The sequence below is a fragment of the Cetorhinus maximus genome, chromosome 2, assembly GCF_964194155.1.
Source record: "Cetorhinus maximus chromosome 2, sCetMax3.hap1.1, whole genome shotgun sequence".
Lineage (NCBI taxonomy): Eukaryota > Metazoa > Chordata > Chondrichthyes > Lamniformes > Cetorhinidae > Cetorhinus > Cetorhinus maximus.
In genome coordinates, this window is record NC_135880.1 from 194,290,535 (window position 1) to 194,309,683 (window position 19,149).

Sequence of the window (19,149 nt, forward strand, 5' to 3'; positions counted from 1 at the left end):
CCTAACTAGGGAGGTAGAGAGGGTTTTAAACTGAATAGTAGGGGCAAGGGATCAAATTTATGAAGATGTGGTATACTAAAGAGTAGAGACAAGGCAAGAGCGAGAGGTATTAATATGGGAAATGATAAACAGACTGTGTCAGGAAGGGACAGAAAGTACAATTCTAAGAGTAAATCATAGATAAGGCTACAAAAATAATAAAAGCACAAAACGTAGCATTCGAAACAAAATAGATTAACTGATAGCGCAAATAGAAATAAATGCGTACGATCTGATAACCATTACAGAGACATGGCTACAGGATGACATAGATTGGGATCTGAATATTGAAGAGTACATGACACTTAGGAAGGACAGGAAGTTAGGAAAAGGTGGAGGGGTGGCTCTATTAATTAATGATGGTATTAGCACATTATAGAGCAATGACCAAAGTTCAGGAAACCAGGATGTAGAAGCGGTTTAGGCTGAGATGAGGAATGATAAAGGCAAGAAGTCACATGTGGAGTGGTGTACAGGCCTCTTAATTGTAACTACACATTAGGACAGAGTATAAAAGAGATAATGGGAGCTTGCCAGGAAGGTACTAATAATCATGGGGAATTTTAATCTACATATAGACTGGAAAAAATCAGACGGGCAAAAAAAGCGTAGATGAGGAGTTCAAAAAATGTTTTCAGAGGCTGTGGGCTGACAAATCCCCAGGTCCAGATGGACTTCACTCTAAGGCCTTAAAAGAAGTGGCTAGAGAGATAGTTGATGCATTGGTTTTAATGTTCCAAAATTCCCTAGATTCGGGGAAGGTTCCATTAGATTGGAAAATAGCTAATTTAATTCCTTTATTCAATAAGGGTGGGAGACTGAAAGCAGGAAACTATAGGCCAGTTAGCCTAAAACCTGTCATGGGGAAAATGTCAGAAGCCATTATTGAAGATGTTATAGCAGGGCACTTAGATAAGTTCAGTGCAATCAGGCAGAGTCAACATGGTTTTGTAAGAGGGAAATCATGTTCAACCAATTTATTGGAGTGCATTGAAGAAATCACATGTGCAGTGGGTAAAAGGGATGCACTGTACTTAGATTTCCAGAAGGCATTTGATAAAATGCCACATCAAAGGTTATTGCAGAAAATAAAAGCTCATGGTGTAGGGGTAACATATTGACATGGATAGAAGATTGGCTAGCTAACAGGAAGCAGAGAATTAGCATAAATGGGTTTTTTTCTGCTTGGCAGGATGTGATGAGTGGTGTCCCAAAGGGATCAGTGCTGGGGCCTCAACTTTTTACAATTTATATAAATGACTTGAATGAAGGGACCGAAGGAATGGTTACTAAATTTGCTGATGACACAAAGCTAGGTAGGAAAGTAAATTGTGAAGACGATGTAAGGAGGCTACAAAATGACATAGATGGGTTAAGTGAGTGGGCAAAGATCTGGCAAATGGAGTACAATGGAGGCAAATGTGAAATTGTTCATTTTGGCAGGAAGAATAAAGAAAAAGCTTAATATCTAAATGGTGAGAGATTGCAGAGCTCTGAGATTCAAAGGGATCTGGGTGTCCTAACGCATGAATCACAAAAGGTTAGTATGCAGGTACAGCCGGTAATTAGGAAAGCTAATAGAATGTTATCATTTATTGTGAGGGGAATTGATTACAAAATTAGGGAGGTTATGCTTCAGTTATACAGGGCATTGTGAGACCACATCTGAAGTATTGTGTACAGTACTGGTCTCCTTATTTAAAGAAAAATGTTAATATGTTAGAAGCAGTTTTGAGAAGGTTTACTAGACTATTACCAGGAATGGGTGGGTTGTCTTATGAGGAAAGGCTGGACAGGTTAGGCTTGTATCCACTGGAATTCGGAAGAGTAAGAGGCAATTTAATTGAAACCTTTAAAATACTGAGGGGTCTTGACAAGGTGGATTTGGAGAGGATGTTTCCTCTTGTGGGAGATTCTAGAACTAGGGGTCACTGTTTAAAAATAAGGGGTCGCTCATTTAAGACAGAGATTAGGAGAATTTTTTTCTCTGAGGGTTGAGTGTCTTTGGAACTCTCTTCCTCAAAAGGCAGTGGAAGCAGAGTCCTTGAATATTTTTAAGGCAGAGCTAGATAGATTCTTGATGAACAAAGGGTCGAAAGGTCATCAGGGGCAGGTAGGAATATAGGGTTGAGGTTACATTCAGATTAGCTATGATCTTATTGAATGGCAGAGCAGGCTCGAGGGGCCAAGTGGCCTACTCCTGCTCCTAATTCATATGTTCGTGTAAACGTAGCACACTTTTATAGATTACAATTAATTCAGTTTCTTTTACAATTTCCCATATGGCAGGCCTTTGGTTTCTTGCATGGATTCGATGATATAAAGTTGACATGAGTGTCTTGGAAAGTGTTCACAGTACGTTGTGAGGTTTCTAGTAGTCAAATATCTAGGAGGTTGGTTCACAAATGAATTTTGAAACTGGAACAGGTTAAGTACTTTGGCTGCTTGATGACTTGCAGTTAGTTTCAGAGTCTTGTTCTCAGAGTGGCTGACGACTAATGGTTCTGCTGGGACCTGGGGTATTAAGGGGTGGAGTCTCTCAACCCAGTTTCGATCACATGACCGCTGGATTAACACTTCTGAGGCCTACCCAGTCTAGTTTTGATGGGGGAGGCAGTACAATGGAAAGTTAATAGTGGCCATTGAGTTTTGATCTTCCCGTTTTGTCTGGTATGAAACATGGAGACAGGCAGTCTGGAAACTCTATAGTCTTTAGGTGTTGACCCAGCCTTAAACAATGAGATATGTGAATTCCACAGGTGGCTATGAGGAACTCTCATTTATGTCCATATTTAATTAGGTATATGCTGGAGACTTGATCCTGCTTGTACGCCAAATGCCAAACATCACATGATCTGCAACAGCCATCTTAACAGTTTGTGTCCAATTTTTTAAAAAGTATTGTCCTCTACTGGGCATGACAGTGCCAAACAGTTGCCTGTTGTGCTGACACTAGCTGACTTTTATTTGCTGTAGGTTCTGACTGAAGTAAAACTTTCAAGATTAGAATTTGCCAAATCACAACCATTAGAATCAGCCTGCACCCTAAACCTGACCTCTCTCTATTTCACTATTTTTTTGTCGATTTTGAACTACATTTTTAGTGGCTTTCCCTCAGCTCACAATTGGAACTGTAAAGTTGATAGTGGAGGGAGCTTTACTCTTTATCTAACCTATGCTATCCCTTCCCTCAGTGTCCGGTGTGAGCCTTTCACAATGCAAAAGCATTAACTCTTCAATAAAACTAAAACTCCATTATAATCTACAATTTAAAAAAAACCCAATATTCTGATTTTCTATATTTTAGAAACTTTACAGTACAGGAGGCGGCCATTTGTTACCCATCCCTATTTGCTCAGAACTGAGACTTACTTTCAATTCCAGGTTTTATTAATTGAATTTAAATTCCACCAGCTGCCATGGTGGGATTTGAACCCATGTCACCAGACTATTAGCTTGGGTTTCTGGATTACTAGTCCAGTGACACTACCACGACACCACCATCCTAATGACTAATGTCACTTTCCAGCACATGGCCCATAAAGGGTTACAAATTTTCAAAACATTGACTTGCAGTATGTAAAATTTAAATAGTTATCTGTAAAGCAAGTACTTGTAATCCTAAAATTTATGACTTGTTTCAAAACCACAAAAAAGCCATTCTTTTTTAGTAGTGAACATGTAAGATTCACATCAGAATCAGTTAATGCTGTGTCAATCAATTCCTTTAGGGAAAAAAAGCAGGGTTAATATCTGGTTGTGAACAGGAATGAGCACAGATAAAGGTACTGTGCAGAGTGTAATGATTCCTGTTGGGACCATAGAAATCTCATCCTAGAGAAGACAAGAGGTTAAGGATGTAGAATATGTAGAATTTTAAAGGTTGCTTGGGTCCTGAAGGATAGAGTGAGAAGACACAAATAGCTTTTCTTTGTACTGTGCATTCTTTTAGAATCATGGAATGATTACAGTGCAGAAGGAGGCCTTCAGCCCGTTGTGTCAGTGCCAGCTCCCTGCAAGCACAACTCAGACAGTCCCACTCCTTCCCCATACCCCTGCAAAGTTTTCTCTTCGGATAACCATCCAATTCTGTTTCAGAAACCATGATTGACTTTACCTCTACCACACTCTCAGGAAATGCATTTCAGATCATAACAACATGCTGCAAGAAAAAGTTATCCTTCACGTCTCATTTTATGACTAGGCACTTTACAGCCTTCTGGACTGAATATTGAGTTTAACAACTTTAGATTATTAACTCTCTCCTCCATCCCCACCCCCTTTCCGATTTTTTTCCCCCTCCTTTATGTTTTTTCCAATAATTTATATAGATTTTTCTTTTCCCACCTATTTCCATTATTTTTAAATGTATTTCCATCCGTTGTTTTATCTCTACCTTTTAGCCTTTCTCGATTCCTTCACCCCACCCCACCCCCACTAGGGCTATCTGTTCCTTGCTCGTCCTACTTTCTACCCTTAATTAGCACATTCCTTTAGATAATATCACCACCTTCAACACCTCTTTGTCCTTTTGCCTGTGACATCTTTTGATTATCTCCACCAATCACTGGCCCTCTACCTAGCTCTTCTTGTCCCAACGCCTCCTCCCCCCCTCCCCCCCTCCTCCCCCCCTCCCCCCCTCCTCCCCCCCTCCCCTTAAACCAGCTTATATTTCACCCCTTCTCTTTTTAATTAGTTCTGTTGAAGAGTCATGCGGACTCGAAACGTCAACTGTGCTCCTCTCCACCGATGCTGCCAGACTTCCTGAGTTTTTCCAGGTATTTTTGTTTTTGTTTTGGATTTCCAGCATCTGCAGTTCTTTGCTTTTATGTCCTTCACGTCACTTTGATTCTTTTGCCATTCACCTCAAATTGGTGTCCCCTGGTTCTCGGCTCTTCCTACAATGGGACCAGTTTCTCCCTATCTACTTTGCCAGACTCCTCATGATTTTGAACATGATTAATATTATATTCCAATTGTAGATGTGCAAAAGGTCTTGTGTATGAAGTCTTCCAACCCTATATTTCTATATACAAGAACCAATATGGACTAGTTTGGAAAAAGAACACCCTGTGCAAGTGGTGATGGTGGAATCCAACAAGTGTTTGTTTTCATCTCTTGCGGCTAAGAAACTACCCCTAAAACACTATGAACTCTCATCTAGCCTACCTCTTCCATCTGATTTATCCAGTCTGTGTGTAGATTAAAATCCTGCATGATTATCGCTGTAACTTTCTGATGAGCTCCCATTATTTCTTCCTTTATACTCTGCCCTAATGTGTGGTTACTGTTAAGAGGCCTGTACACCACTCCCACAAGTGCCTTTATCATTTCTCATCTTTACCTGAACCGTTTCTACATCCTGGTTTCTCATGTGCTAATACCATCATTAATTAAAATTAACAGACCCATCCCTCCACTTCCTAACTTCCTGTTCTTCATAAATGTCACGTGTCCTTCAATGTTTAGGTCTATGTCATCCTGCAGCTGTTTCTGTAATACCGATCAGATTATATTTATTTCTTTTGCGCTCTCAGTTCTTCTGTTTTGTTACAAGTGCTACGTGCATTCAGATACAGAGCCTTTAGTTTTGTCCTTCTATTATTTTTGTAACATTTAGCCTCACCTAAGATACTCTTAGCTTTGTATTCTCTATCCATTCCTGTCACAGTCTGTTTATCATTTCCCACTCTATTCTTTGATTTATCAAATCTCCCCAGATTTGATTCCTAGCCTCCACTGTTTAGTTTAAATCTCTACCTACTTCCCTAGTTATTTGGCTCACTAGAACACTAGCCCCAGCACGGTTCAGATGTAGACCATCTCCATGGTACAAATCACACTTTCCAAAATATTCATGCCAGTGCCCCACGAACCTAAACCTATTTCTCCCACACTAGTCTTTGAGCTATGCATTCATTTCTCTAATCTCATTTTCCCTATGCCAACTTGCATGTGGCTCAAGTAATAATCCAGAGATTATTACCTTTGAGATTCTGCTTCTTAATTTGGTACCTAGCTCCTCGTACTGACTATACAGAACCTCTTTCCTAGTTCTACCATGTCGTTGGTATCTACATGGACCATGACAACTGGATGATCCTCCTCTCCAGCCCTGAGATATCTCGAACCCTGGCACTGGGCAGGCAACACAACCTTTTGGATTCTCACTCTTTGCTGCAGGAAACAGTGTCAATCCCCCTCACTATACAGTCCCCTGCTACCACAACATTCCTTTTTGCTCCCAACACTTGAATGGTCTGTTAGCTCACCCATCCTGCAGCCCCTGCTCTCATCCAAACAAGTTGAAAGAACCTCAAACTTGTTGGATAAAATCAAAGGCTGAGGCTCCTGCGCTCTTGCCCTCTGGGTCCCCTTACCTGCCACACTTGTAGTCACATGCTCCTGTCCCTGATCAAATCAGAAGACCCTGTCCTAAGAGGTGTGACTGCTTCCTGATATAAAGCATCCAGGTAACTCTTGCCCTCCCTGATGTGTCGCAGTATCTGCAGTTCGGCCTCCAGATCAATTACTCTGAACCAAAACTTCTTGAGCTGCAAACACTTACTGCAGACGTTTTTGCCCTGGATCACGCTGGCATCCAGGAGTTCCCATATGCTTCAGCTGTGACACATCGCCTGTGCTACCATCCTTATTAACTACTTAAATTATTTTATTCAATTAATTATTTTCTTTTATATATGTATATATATTAGCCTTACCACCAGTTTGTATTCTTTTTAAAAACTTAGGAATAGAATAAACCTTAACTGCTTACCAGATACTCACCAAACAGCTAGCTTCTAGAGCAAGAATAATTTCCTACAGGGTGAAAGAGTTAGCAAAGGCAAAGCAAAGGTGTGTTCCCCCTTCCCCCTTCCCCCTTCCCCCTTCCCCCTTCCCCCTTCCCCCTTCCCCCTTCCCCCCCTTAATCACCCAACCCTAGTACTCTGTTCAAAGTTGCAGTCCATGCTAAGTTACACTGAAATGTCTGTTTATATATCCTTCTCAAACTAAGGAGCTAGCTGACCCCAGTTACAGAATAATTGGTTTAAGCTGCTTTCCTTAATTAGCTAACTTCAGCTGCTCTTGCAATAGAGCCCTGAAACTCTGGGAAATTGAGAATTTAGACAGTAAATTTCAGTTAAATCTAAATATAAACTAAATTAAATTTTTACAAAGAAATTAACATTCTGTTACCCACCCAAACTGCCAGCAACAATCTGTGAGTTTGGTGGTCAGGGACAGGAAGCTGTGCTTGTGAGTTAGATAGAGAAGGGAATCCCAGGTGCAGGTCCTTGTCCAATGGGTACGAGGTTCTTACTGCCTGTGTGGGTGAGAGCAAAGTGTGCAGGGTGGATAGAAAAACTGACCATCGTACTATGATGCAGGTGGCCATTCAAATTGGGGGGAGTGAAAAGGAATGTTGGAGTAATAGGGACAGTATGCTCAGGGAACAGGTATTGTTCTCTGCATCCGAGACCAAGTGTTCGGAAAGGTTATGTTGCCTGCCCAGTGTCAGAAGTAAGGATATCTCCTTGCAACCAGAGAAGAACTTGGAATGGGAGGGGGAGAATCCAGCTATTGTAGTCCACAAAAAAACCAATGACATAGAAACAAAGTTTTGCTACGAGATTTTGAGGAGCTAGAGTCCAAATTAAAATATAAAGTTTCACAGGTAATAATCACTGGATTGTACCTGAGCCATGTTTACACTGGCATAGGGCCAAACAAATGAGGTTGAAAGTGTGTTTGAAAGAGTGGTGTGTGAGATAAAAGTTTTGATTCATGGGAGCACTGGCATCAATAATGGGGAAAGAGGGAGCTGCTTGATTCGAATGGACCCCAATTAAACTTAGCTGGGATCAGTGACCTGACGAGTGAATTCAAGATAGCGTTAGATTGAAAGGGGGTGTTACGATAAAAAAAAAAGTAGTAAGCCTGAGAATGGGAAGAATTTTAGAGTTTAACAAAGCAAAAATCAAGAAATTGATAGAGTGAGAAAGTTGAACAAGATTAAACTCGCAAGAGACATGATTCTAAAAGTTTCTACAGTTTGTGAAAATCAGTAGATTATTGAAAGTAAACTCGGGGGGGTTCTTTGAGGCAGAGACATGAGAAATTATGATGGGGAATAAATACAGAAAGGGCAGACACATTAAATACGGCCGGAATTTTCCCACCTGATCGCGGCGAGTTTCGTGGCAGGCGGGGGAACAGAGAATTCAGCAGCAGATAAAATTAGCAAATCCACCATCATAAAAGCAAGTCGCAATTCTCCCAACGGTGTGTTCACGGTGGGTCGATCACCTTGCCGACTAGTGGCATGAACGCCATTTGCATTCATTAGCATGTCACGAATGCTCATTAAAACAGCTGCTCGCCGGAATCTTGCCACAACTTCCAATCTTCCGTCACTCCAGCGGGAAATTATGTCGGCGTCAAACCCGTTTCAAAAAGGGTGGTGCGCGCAAGTAGAACCTCAGTTCACTGGTAACTTTGAGGGAGCAGAACACATCTGCAATAGCGCTGCACCAGTCTGGTTGCCATGAATGCCATTCTGTTGGGGCTGTAAGGTTGGACTGCTCCTTCTCTTTGCTTTCATTGTCCCGAGGAACACCACTGTGCATGTGGTACTCATGCAGTCCTCCACATTCAGAGACTAGCACTTCCGGGGGTGGGCTGTGAGGCAAGGGTCGGGTTGACGAACACGTTGGGGGTAGCGGGAAGGGAAGGCAGTGGAATGGCAGTAAGAGGGAAGGGTGAACACCATGGAGGCAACAGGGAGTGAAGGCGGTGGAATAGCAGTGAGGAGGAAGAGAGAACACTATGGGGGCCTTTCTGGGGTTGCCCTCTAACCTTGTGTTCCCGCAGGAGTCTGCTTACAATGAAAGGAGGAATACCTCCTTGCAATGAAAGCCACTTAAAGCCAATGGCTTCAGTTAAAGGGCTACTCAGAACTCAGCGGCTACACATCACAGTTGCTGCATCTCAAGAGTAACACATAGAAATGTAGAATTTGGGAATGCAGGCAATAGTGAAGGAGGCACAGCTGCATCATATATGGCATTCCATCAATGATAGCCTGTCACATGTTCACCAGATGTGACACTCCCAATGGACCAAAGGGCTTCCACTCATTGGGCATTAATATGCTCCAATCTCTGATGTAGCACAGAACTAGGTTCTGTCAATCATCTCACTTAAACTTTCGCACCCCACACAGGGCTCAGGATGTTACATATCTGCGATACTATCTTGGTCACCTCGATGTGTGTGCTAGTGCCTCAGGGACAAGGCAGCATCAGCCACCATGCAAGTGGGGCAGGAAAAACAATGGACCCTTACAGTCTCCAAACGTGTCATCCTCTGATTGCTCCTTGAATCATTAATGGCTTCAATATTTCCTTTTAGAGAGAAGGCAAAAGCAGATATGGATCCAGGACTCAATGCTGCCGTTGTCTGGGTCCCAATACAATGGAGGAGGAGGAGAGGCGACTCTGTGTGCAGCTCCAGCAGGAGGGACGTGATCAAATGGAGCCACAGCATGAACAGGAGGGTCAGGAGGAGAGACCCACACAATGGGGTTGACTTGCCAGACTGAGGGTTTATCGTAGAAGAGTCTCCTATTTACAAATGAGTCAGAGGCAATGCTGTGCACATCTGCGCTTGTCCTGAGATCTGGTATATCACAAATGCCACATTCTTCATGAAGACCCGACACCACCCGGAGTTGGAGGGTATCCCCTGCCAGTGGCTTTGAAGGTGACCACTGCACTCAGTTTCCTGGCCTCTGGCTCTTTCCAATGATCAACCGGTGACCTGTGCAGCAGCATCTCAGTCTGCAACACATCGATGCATAAAGGAGGTAACAGGTGCCCTTTACAGGAAGCCCATCATTATGTCAGGTTTGCTCTGGATAAAGATTGCCAGGCTGCGAGATTCACCGGCTTTGCTGCCGTCTCAGGCTTCCCAAGAGTGCAGGGTGCAGTAGACTGTATCCATGTGGCTATATGGGCTCCATGGCAGTAGCCCTTAATGTTTATAAACTGCAAGGGCTACCATTCCATCAATGTACAACTGGTTGCGATCACCGGAAGCACATACTGCACGTTTGTCATGACTCCTACATCCTGAGTCACTCCTCCTAGGTGCCTGAGATTGTCAAGGGGCCATTACATCTGCAGGGATGGCTGCTTGGGGATAAGGGGTACCCACTAAAACGCTGGCTGATGACACTACTGTGTCGCCTTCAGAGTCGTTCCAAGTTACAACGCTGCTCACAGCTCCACACGCTCCATTGTAGAGCGGACCATAGGGCTTCTGACGATACATTTCAGATGCTTGGACTGCTCAGGTGGCTCACTCCAATACAATCCCGACAGGATTTCCCGCATCATTGCAGCGCGTTGTGCCCTTCACAATCTGGCTATGCAAAGAGGTGAACCCCTGCCAGAGGATGACCTGGATGAGGATGAGCGCTCATCAGAGGATGAAAATCTGGAGGCCCAAGAACCTCAGGCTGCTGAGGGTTAGTATGAGCATGATCACACCATGAAGGAAGGAAGATGTAGGAGATATGCCCTGATACATTAATCGCTGATAGGTTCTAGGAAGAGTAAAGTCAAGTGAAGGAATATGGCCATATCTCTCCTAGCACTCAATGCTATTTTCTTGCAACTCAGAGATGTCCACCCACTTACAGCGAAAACGAGTCCCACATTCATACTTGCCTCATGAATTGTCAAGCCATGATTTTTGCTTTAGTCTGTGGGGCCCTGTGAGTGAGCTCACTCTGGAAACTGAGAGCCCACTTAGGAACAAGAGCGATGTGAGAGAAGACTTGAAGCCTTCACTACCCTCTAATGATGCCAACACTGCTACGACTGAGATGTGAACATGCCTAGGGATTTCCTCCTCCCGTGCATGTCCTTTCTTCTGCCACTACCACTGAGGAGACATACATGTTCTTCCTACCAAAAAGTATCCCTTTATACTTCTCAGAATTAAATTTCATCTGCCACGTGTCAGCACATTCCGCCATCATGTCTACGGCTAATTGAAGTCTATCGCAATTGTCCTTCCTGTTCACAATGTTTCCAAGTGTTGTGCCATCTGCAAATTTTGAAATTGTGCCCTGTATTCCCAAGTCTAGGTCATTATATATTCAAGAAAAGCACTGGTCCTAACACTGACCCCTGGGGAACCCCTCTGTATACCTTCTTCCAGCCTGAAAAACAACCATTCACCGCTACTCTGTGTTTCCTGTCACTCAGCCAACGTCGTATCCATGCTGCCACTGTCCTTTTTTATTCCATGGACTAACTTTTCTGACAAGCTTGTTATGTGGCACTTTGGAAGTCTATATACACATCAGCCACATTACCATAATCAAACCTGTCTGTACATCATCAAAAACCTCAATCAGGGTTAGATAAACACGGTTTGCCTCTATCAAACCCAAGCTGGTTTTCCTTAATTAATCTATATTTCTGCAAGTGACTGTTAACTTTGTCCCAGATTATCATTTCTAAAAGCTTCCTGCCCACTGAGGTTAAGCTGGCTGGTCTGTAGTTCTTGCATTTTTTCATGGGATGTGGGCACTATTGGCAAGGCCAATATTTGTTGCCCATCCCTATTTTCCTTTGAACTGAGTGTCTTGCTAGGCCACCCAGAGGGCAGTAAAGAGTCAGCCACATTATTGCATGTATTTGGAGTCACATTATAGGCCAGACAAGGTAAGGATGGCAGATTTCCCTCCCTAAGGGGCATTAGTGAATTAGATGGATTTTTGCAACAATTGATGATAGTTGTCATGGTCACCATTACTGAGACCAGCTTTATATTCCAGATTTATTAATTGAATTGAATTTAAATTCCACCAACTACTATGCTGGGATTTGAACCTATGTTAGCAGAGCATTAGCCTGGGTGTCTGGATTACTAGTCCAGTGACATTACCACTACGCCACCATCTCCCCAGTTGTCAGCTTAATTTTTTACACAAAATTCTTACAGGGCTTGAAAGGGCAGTTGCAGGAAGGATGTTTCCCCTAGTTGGCGGGGTCTAGAACCTGAGGTCACAATCTTAGATTAAGAGGTAGGCCACGGAGGACTGAGGTGAGGAATTTCTTCAGTCAGAGGATGGTGAATCTTTGTAATCTGAACCTAGAGGCTGTGGAGCCTCAGTCATTGAGTATGTTCAAAGCAGAAGTCGATAGATTTCCAAATATCGATGATATTAAGGGGGTACGGGGATAGTGTGAGAAGATGGCGTTGAGGTAGAAGATCTGCCACGATCTAGTTAAATGATGGAGCAGGCTCAAGGGGCCGAATGGCCTACTCCTGCTCCTACGCTCCTACATCCCGTTGTTTTTTTGAACATTTAATATTTGTAATTCTCCAGTTCTCTGGCACTACCCCTGTATCTAAAGAGGAAGGTCAAGACCAATGCCACCACCTTTTTTAAATCCTTAGGATATAGGCATTAGGTCCAGGGAATTTGTCACCATTTCTTTACTAATATTTTTTTTTAAGTTTGTCACTATGATTAGACCCTTGGCTTCTCACTATATCAGGAATGCTTTTTGTCTTTTAACCACGAAGAGAGATACAAAAGGCGGAATTTTCCATAAATGAGACTGAGCGCAGTGGCAGGCGGTTTTGGCAGTGCCTAGCCCACCATCCGTAATGGCAGCAACGCCCGCCTGATTCTGCACTTGGAGGCTCATTAATTATGCAGAGACGCGTTTCCAAATCACCTGGCAAGTCAGGAGTTCATTCGTCTGCCAGCCGTCAACTAGCGGACTCGAAGGTCCGGGCACCATATTTAAGTGCCAGCCCAACATACAATCTCAATCTCTCCAGCCCACCAGAGATGTCTGCAACCCATAAGAGAAAGGCCGAGAGCCTCAGGACGAAATCTGCACCCCACTTCACCCACCTTGGAGGGAGGTCAAGATGCTTCTTCGCCCTGACATTCACATTGAGTCACATATAGTCTTATCTAGCTCATGCTCATTAACTGAATGTCCCTTTTCTATTTTCAAGGCTCAAGCACACTGTGGCCCCCAAGTCATTCCACAGCCACCAGTGCACGTCCCACACCACATCCGAGAACGAAGCTCCAGAAGAACGATCCCAGTGCTCACACGCACCCTCCACCAGCTCAGAGACACACACTTCGGTGAGGCGCAGATGTTGATTAGGCTCGGGCTCATTTTCTGGGGGACACCTCACTGACAGGTCCTTGCAGCAGTCGGAGGCAGCGACAGCCCAGGTCTCCGGCACTCGGAGGGCTCATGGAGACCAGCCACCTGCTCAGTCTGAGTCAGAAGATGCAGAGGATGAGCCACTGGAAGCGGCCACCAAATCTATGCTAGAGATGAGACGAGAGGCAGCGGAACATCAGGGAGAGATTTGGCAGTCACTCAGCAGACGATGAGCGAACGATGGAGGAGTCCGTCCGCGTTCAGTCTGATGCCGTGGCTCCGACACGTGAGACCCTTGAGGTCACCATGGGAAGGCTGGCGACCACCATGGAGACCTTGGTCCAGCAAGTCTTGCCGTATTTGCACCTCAGCCTTGCATTCTATTGTCATACACCCTGGTGGGTACCATCAGGATGTAGGCGACATGGCAACGAGGCATCTGGAGTCCCTCCGGGTGGCACCACCTACTGGAGTCAGGGCAGGGCCCTCGAGCACCCACAGGGAGGATGAGTGTCAGCCGGACAACCCAGGAACCTCCTCTCAGGACATTCCAAGGGTGAGCTCACAGTCTCCTCTGCCTTTGACCCCATCCACTCCAGCTTCTCAGGTTGCCGAGGGCACTTCTACCCCTGAGCAGGTGACCCTTATCAGGCCGGAGCCCTCCAGGCATTGGGCCACCAGAGGATGTCCGCCAAGGCATTTGCAGACATCAGGTTGTAGCAATTAGCAGACTGCCTCCACATCTGCTGCGGATGTCGGAGTTGCACTCAGGCCTAGCGCAAGAGTTAGGAAAGTTAAGAAAAATTTATGTCACTTTTGGGTCACGAATGTGCTAGACATATAACTAAATTGCAGTTTTGTTAATACATTTGATGGTTATGTGTATGTTCCTGTCAACTAAAGTCATCGTGATTTTGTACTTTGGAGTCCTCTTATTTCAAGATTTAGCCTTCCTCCCATTCAGTGATAGTGCCTCACTGTGAGATTCACATTCCTGCGATGTCAACCTCAGTTGAACTAGTATCTGCACACCTTGTGTGATGTCAGGGAAATGTGTTTAAATCTTTATTGGAAGTGTGTGATGTAAGTGTTTCTCACCCTTCTTCCTCAAAGAACACCATTGAGTGAGGGCAGCTCATCAGCATTGATAATCTAGCGGCATTTGTGTCTCCTTAGTGGTAGCGGTAGAAGAAAACTCAGGTGTGGGAGGAGGAGATCCCTAGGCATGTCCACACCTCAGTCACAAAAGTGTTGGCATCATTAGATGGTAGTGAAGGCTTCAAGTCTTCTCTTGCATCGATCTTGTTCCTAAGTGGTCTCTCAGTTCCCAGAGTGAGCTCACTCAGAGGGCCCCACAGACCAAAGCAAAGATCATGACCTGGCGATTCATGAGACAAGTGTGAATGCAGGACTCATTCTTGCCGTAAGTGGGTGGACATCCCCTAAGTTGAAAGAAAATGGCATTGAGGGCTAGGAGGGATGTGTCCATATTCCCTCACTTGACTTTATTTTCCCTGGAACCTGTCAACGATTAACATATTGTGGGCACATCTTCCTTCCTCCGTGGTGTGATTGTGCTCTTACTGACCCTTAGCAGCCTCCTGAGGTTCCTGGATATCCAGGTCTTCATCCTCTGATGAGCTCTCATCCTCCTCCAGGGTCATCCTCTGGCAGGGGGTCACCTCTTTGCGTAGCCAGATCGTGAAGGGCGCAACACACTGCGATGATGTGGGAAACCCTGTCGGGAGTGTCTGGGAGTGAGCCACCTGAGTGGTCCAAGCATCTGAAATGTATCTTCAGAAGCCCTATGGTCTGCTCTATAAGTGAACGTGTGGAGCTGTGAACAGTGTTGTACCTCTCCTCGGAACGACTCTGAGGGCGAGGCACTGGTGTCATCAGCCAGCGCTTCAGTGGGTACCCCTTATCCCCAAGTAACCATCCCTGCAGACATAATGGCCCTTGAAAATCTCAGGCACCTGGAGTCATGGCAACTCCCAGTGCACTGTGCACAGACTTGCAGTATGTGCTATCAATGATCACACACCAGTTGTACATTGATGGAATGATAGCCCTTGCACATTATAAACATTAGGGTCTGCTGCCATGAATCCTGTATACCCACATGGGTGCAGCCTATTGCACCTGCACTCTTGGGAAGCCTGAGATGGTGGCAAAGCCAGTGAATCTTGCAGCCTGGCTCTCTTTGTTTAGAGCAAACCTGATATAATGATGGGTCTCCCTATAAAGGGCATCTGTGAAGGGCAAACTGTGAAGGAGTACAGCTGACCTGGAGTTTGGTGAGAGGGGAGTTCGGTGAAGGGGGAGGAGGAGTTATTTGTTTCCTAGTTCTATCTTTCTCACCCCATAGAAATTGGTTCTTGCTCTACTACAGGGAATGAAGCTGTTTGGTGAGCATCTGGTTAGTGGATAAGTTCTATTCTACCTCTAAGGTTTAAAATAGTACACAATTCGGTGGTAAAGTTAATAAAATATATAATAAATGCAGCATAAATAAGTGATTAATTAAGTAATTATTTAAAACATATTAAGGACGGCAGGACAGGTGATGTATCAAGGCTGCTGCATGTGGGAGCTCGTGGATAACATCATGATCCAGGGCAAACACATCTGCAGTAAGTACTTGCAGCTTGAGGAACTTCGGCTCAGAGTCATTAAGTGGAGGCTGAGCTGCAGACTCTGCGATACATCAGGGAGGGGGAAAGTTACCTGGATGCCTTATACTAGGAGACACCACTTAGGATAGGGCCTTCTGATTTGGTCAGTGACCAGTGACAGGAGGGCATGACTGTGAGTGAGGCATTTAAGGGGGCCCAGAGGGCAGGAGTGTGAGCCTCTGTAACTGTCCATCAAGTTTGAGGTTCTCTCAGCTTGTTTGGATGAGAGTGGGGGCTGCAGGATGGATGAGCAAACAGACCATGGCACCGTGGTACCGCATGCCATCCAAGTGGGAGGACCAAAAAGGAATGTAGGGTAGTAGGGCACAGTAAAGTGAGAGAGATTGACACTGTTCTCTGTAGCTAAGAGTGAGATTCCAGACGGCTTTGTTGCCTGCCTGGTGCTAGGGTTCGGGACTTCTGCTCAGGGCTGGAGAGGAACTTGCAGTGGGAGGTGGAGTATCCTGTGGTCATGGTCCTTGTAGGTACTAAGGACATAGGCAGGATGAGGAAGGAGGCTCTGCATAGTCAGTATGATGAGCTAGGCACCAAATTAAGAAGCAGAACCTCGAAAGGTAATAATTTCTGGATTATTACCTGAACCAGTTGCAAATTGCCATAGGACAATTAAGATTAGAGAAATGAATGCGTGGCTCAAAGACTGGTGTGGGAGAAGTGGGTTTGGTTCGTGGGGCACTGGTAGCAGTATTGGGGAAAGTGGGATCTGTACCGTTGGAACGGTCTACACCTGAACTGTACTGGGCTGGTGTCCTTGCAAGCCGCCTAACTAAGGAGGTAGAGAAGGTTTAGAACTGAATAGCGGGGGCAAGGCATCAAATTTAGGAAGATGTGGTAAAACAAGGAGTAGAGACAAAGCAAGAGAGGCAGGTATTAATATGGGGAATGATAAACAGACCGTGACAGGAAGAGACAGAGAGTACAAATCTAAGAGTAAGTCAGCAGATAAGGCTAGATGCTACAAAAATAATAAAAGGACAAAACTAAAGACTCTGTATCTAAATGCACATAGCATTCGAAACAAAACAGATGAACTGATAGCGCAAATAGAAATAAATAAGTACAATCTGATAGCCATTACACAGACATGGCTACAGGATGACATAGATCAGGAACTGAATATTGAAGCATATGTGACATTTAGGAAGGGCAGGAAGTTAGGAAAAGGTGGAGGGGTATTAGCACATTAGCGAGGGATGACCTAAGTTCAGGAAACCAGGATGTAGAAGTGGTTTGGGTTGAGATGTGGAATGATAAAGACAAGAAGTCACTTGTGGGAGTGGTGCACAGGCCCCCTAATTGTAACTACACAGTAGGACAGAGTATAAAAGAAGAGATAATGGGAGCTTTCCAGAAAGGTACTACAATAATCATGTGGAATTTTAATCTACATATGGTCTGGAAACCTCAGATGGGCAAAGGTAGCATAGATGAGGAGTTCATAGAATGTTTTCAGGATAGTTTCTTAGAACAGCACATTCTGGAGCCAACCAGAGAGCAGGCTATACTACGCCTGATATTGAGCAAGAGGTAGGAGTAATTGATAACCTCCTAGTGAAGGCACCCCTAGGTAGCAGCGATCATAATATGATTGAAGTTTACATTCATTTTGAGGGAGAAACGAGTGCGTCCAACACTAGTATTTCAAACTTAAATAAGGGCAATTATGAGGGTACAAAAGCTGAGCTAGCTAAAGTGAACTGGCAAATAAGGTTAAGGGATAGGTCAATAGAGGTTCAGTGGCGGACATTTAAGGGGTTATTTCGGAATACACAGAATATATACATTTCATTGAAAAAGAAAAATTCCAAGGGATGGAGCTCACCATCTGTGGTTAACTAAAAAAGTTAAAGACAGTATCAAACTTTAAGAAAAAGCATAAAATTACGTAAACACAGGTGCCAGGTCAGAAGATTGGAAAGAATATAAAGAACAGCAAAGAATAACAAAAAGATTTATAAGGAGGGAAAAATTAGAGTATGAGAGAAAGCTAGCTAGTAATATAAAGATGGATAGTAAGAGTTTCTATCAATATTTAAATAAAAGTTGACAAAGTGAGCATTGGTCTTATAGAAAATACGTCTGGGGAATTGGTAATGGAAAGTAGGGAGAAGGTGGATGAATTAAACAGGTACTTTGCTTCAGTCTTCACTATATAGGACACAAATTACATCCCGGAAATAGCTGTAAATCAGGAAATGAAAGGGAGGGAGGAACTCGGGAAAATTACAATCACCAGGGAAGTGGTATTGAGCAAATTGTTGGGGCTGTGGACTGACAAATCCCCAGGTCCGGATGGACTTCACCCTAAAGTCTTGAAAGAAGTGGCTAGTGAGATAGTTGATGCACTGGTTTTAATTTTCCAAAATTCCCTAGATTTGGGGAAGGTTCCATTAGATTGGAAAATAGCAAATATAACTCCTTTATTCAAAAAGGGAGGGAGACAGAAAGCAGGAAACTATAGGCCAGTTAGCCTAACATCTTTCATAGGGAAAATGTTAGAAGCCATTATTAAAGATGTTATAGCAGGTCACTTAGAAAAATTCAAGGCAATTAGGCAGAGTCAACATGGTTTTGTAAAAAGGAAATTGTGTTCAACCAATTTATTGGGAGTTCTTTGAAGGAGTCACATGTGCTGTGGATAAAGGGGAACCGGCAGATGTACTGTACTTAGATTTCCAGAAGGCATTTGATAAAATGCCACATCAAAGGTTATTGCAGAAAATAAAAGCTCATGGTGTAGGGGGTAACATATTGGCATGGATAGAAGATTGGCTAGTTAACAGAAAGCAGAGAGTTGACATAAATGGGTCTTTTTCTGGTTGGCAGGATGTGACGAGTGGTGTGCCACAGGGATCTGTGCTGGGCCTCAACTTTTTATAATTTATATAAATGACTTTGATGAAGGGACAGAGGAATGGTTGCTAATTTGGCTTATGACACAAAGATAGGTAGGAAAGTAAATTGTGAAGAGGACATAAGTTGGCAAAGATCTGGCAAATGGGGTATAATGTGGGCAAATGTGAAATCATTCATTTTAGCAGGAAGAATAAAGGAGAAGCTTATTATCTAAATGGTGAGAGATTGCAGAGCTCTAAGATTCAGAGGTATCTGGGTGTCCTATTGCATGAATCACAAAAGGTTAGTATGCAAGTACAGCAGGTAATTAGGAAAGTAATAGAATGTTATCATTTATTGTGAGGGGA

At 43.9% G+C, this 19,149-nt stretch overlaps 1 protein-coding gene and 1 long non-coding RNA gene across 4 annotated transcripts in view; one reads left to right on the forward strand and one right to left on the reverse strand.

The window, feature by feature from the left end:
• Window positions 1-4,095, forward strand: part of LOC144668903 (uncharacterized) — a 40,406-nt gene extending 36,311 nt beyond the window's left edge. The window contains exon 3 of the long non-coding RNA XR_013573567.1: window positions 3,992-4,095. This is a non-coding gene — a long non-coding RNA (uncharacterized LOC144668903). The remainder of the gene's footprint in view (window positions 1-3,991) is intronic.
• The window catches only part of LOC144668886 (uncharacterized), a 130,448-nt gene that overhangs the window by 39,691 nt on the left and 71,608 nt on the right, over window positions 1-19,149 (reverse strand). The window lies entirely within an intron of this gene.